At 46.2% G+C, this 2,792-nt stretch overlaps 1 long non-coding RNA gene across 1 annotated transcript; it reads right to left on the bottom strand.

Annotated features, from left to right (window-relative positions):
* On the bottom strand, window positions 1-2,353 carry LOC115277339. The gene is made up of 3 exons (XR_003902382.1): window positions 2,238-2,353; window positions 1,922-1,981; window positions 1-209 (listed from the first exon to the last, which is right to left on the bottom strand). It is a non-coding gene; the product is annotated as an uncharacterized LOC115277339 (long non-coding RNA).
* Between the last annotated feature and the right edge of the window lie 439 nt (window positions 2,354-2,792).

The following is a 2,792-nucleotide window of genomic DNA, read 5'->3' as shown; positions in this document are numbered from 1 at the left end:
GGTCTGATTAGGCTATCAACTAGCTATGTGACCTTGAGTGGTTCAGACGTCCCCTCTGGGCTTTAGTTTCTGCCTCCATAAAAGAGGCAGGGGCTGGATAGATGATTCCTGTGTGAATCCATTCAGCAAGTATGTCTTGAGTTCTCTGCGAAGTTCTGGTGACCAAGTGATAGCTAAGACAAGGTCACTTCTCTCCAGGAGCTTACAACCTGGAGGGAGAGGCAGAAAAATGGAAAGCTCAATGCAGTGAGCAAGCTGAAGAAGGGGAGGAGCTGAGGTGGAGGACACCACGGAGCCAGAACTTTGAGGACCTTGTTTCTGAGGTCGGTGAAGCCCCACCGCATGTCACTCATACATTTCCTTTGTTCCTGCATCACTGGAGGGTCAGACGCCTGCTCTCCAATGCTAGATGCTGCCCCGCTCCCAGCCTCTGCATTCAAGCTAGTGGCTCCCACCCCACTGAGCCCACCAGCCCCTTCCACCCCACCCCCACCAACTGGGTCCTGATCCCTGCAAGTTCCACTCTCCCCCATTTTTCTCTCTGCACTTCTCGCCTTTCACTTCTGACCAAACTTCAGATGACGGGAACACTGATAAATTAATGATTGTAATTAATAAAAATTGACTCTGTGCTAATAAATTATTATGAAATGGCCTGTCAGGTTTTTTAATGAAATGCAAAAAGCTGCAGTAATGAGATGAGTGTGTGCACTTTTTCAGCCGAGACGTGAGGAAATACATCTATGGGGGTACTCAGGGTTCTACAAGAAAGGAATCTGGGAGGCGAAAACCAGGGTCAGAGCAATGCTCAGAGGGTATAGGAGGAATTACCATTGTATGGGCACCTACTGTGTTAGACACTTGGCCTGTGTTGGTTTATATGACCTTATTAGTCCCATGAAGGAGATACCATTACTACTTCCCAATTTTACAGATGAAAAAAACAGAGGCCCAGAGAAGTTATAAAATCACCCTTGGCCACACAGCAATTATGATCTAGAGCTGGGATCAAGCCTAGGTATTCTGGATTCCAGACCCATCCCCAAACTCTTAACTGCTCAATTATACCACTTTTCAAAAACACAGGATTTGGAAGCAAGGGGCATGAGTTCAAAGTCTGGTTCAGTCATTTGACATTGTGACCTGGAGTAGGTTGCTTAGCCTCCTTGAGCCTCAGTTTACACATCCGTGTCATGGAGATAGCGACATTTCTTTCACATGCTTTTGTGTACGTACAGCTGTAAATGAAGCCAGCTGATGTACGTGAACACACATGGCCCTAAGCGTTCTTCTTTTCGTCTTCCAAGAGTTTGGCACAAGAAGTTCTGTCTGAGAGCAGGTGAGGCAAGAAGAGGGGTCCGATGTCACGCAGAGGAGGCACGGAGCCATCCTCTTCATGCCCAGTCCCAGCTCTCTGGAGTGTTTAACATTACAAGGTTGTCCCAGTTCTTCGTAAACTAGAGCCATGAATGTAAAACAACCGATTTTTACAACAGAATTGTTTAACCCTGCACCAATTAAAAGTACCTGTTATTAAAAAAGGTAATTATGCTGTAATTAGTTTGACACAAGACATTAAGCAGATTATTATCAAAGCCAGGGAAATAGTAACTTCAAAGCAATTTCCTCTCTTGAAAGAGGCATTTACATGCCCCCATCAGAACAGGATCCTCACTCGAGGCGCTTTTTAATGCAAAGAAATGGGGCTCCTAACTCTTCCAAGCAGCTTGGAGCTCTGTGGCAGGGAAAGCCCGCATTACAAATGAACTTGGGTGGCTGGGCTGCAGAAATTCTCCCCGGGAAACCCGCATGCTAGAGCAGGGACTGGTTGGCAGGTATCCTGCCTGAGCCAGAGAAAATACAGGCAGAGGCTACTGGTGAGGCCAGGAGAAGGGCTAAAGAGAATGTAGTCACCACTCACATGTTCCAGGCACTCTGCTTGGGACGTTCACCCTTCTTTCCTTGACTCTCCAAATCAAATCTGTGAGGTAGGGACAATGAGACCCCATTTGTGAGGAAAACAGACTACTGAGCACTAGTGTGACAAGGAGAGAGAGGATCGAATGTCCCCTACAGCACTTTCCAAAGCAATATTGTTATCCAAAATACATATCAAGTCCCTTTTATTTCCCTTAGCGATCAGTCAGAAGCTTTGTCCTTCCAGAAGACCTAGACCCTCTCTCACTCTCTCCCTGTGCCCTCCCTTCTGTGCCTTCACCCCCTGCCTCTTCCCTCACCTGTGTCCTCCGGGAGGCAGGGCAGCAGGCACTGATGAGCACACATTCTAAGCAACAGCTCAGCCCCTCCTGGCACTAATGTTTCAGGACCAAGGCCAGCAGCACCAGTACACTTCCCCGGCCAACCTCAGTAAAATAAATAAATAAATAAATAAATAAATAAATAAATAAATAAATAAATAATAAAAATCCTACTGGTGACTGAGTTCCCCTCTCTGCCACTTACCAGCTGTGTGACCTTGAATGAGGCTTGTAACCTCTCTGAGTCTCAGTTTCTTCTCATAAAACAGAATAACAAGGGCACCTAACTTGAAGAGCTGTTGGGAAGCGTTCATGTCAAAAGCTCAGCAAGGAGTCTGGCACATCTAAGTTCCCAATAAATGAGAACTATTATTATTATTAACCTATGTCTCTTGACTAGTGGCCTATGTGCTCCCATTAGCCCACAGGGCTCTGCTCTCTAAGAGGCAGAGAAATATAGATATAAATGTAAGTAAAGCAAAGGGACAAAATCAGATGGTTCAAGAAGCAAACTAGATCCCGCCCCTCCACAGC

Source organism: Suricata suricatta, chromosome 14 (genome assembly GCF_006229205.1).
Source record: "Suricata suricatta isolate VVHF042 chromosome 14, meerkat_22Aug2017_6uvM2_HiC, whole genome shotgun sequence".
Lineage (NCBI taxonomy): Eukaryota > Metazoa > Chordata > Mammalia > Carnivora > Herpestidae > Suricata > Suricata suricatta.
Note: the sequence above shows the minus strand (reverse complement) of the source record. Positions and strands in the feature narration are given on the sequence as shown.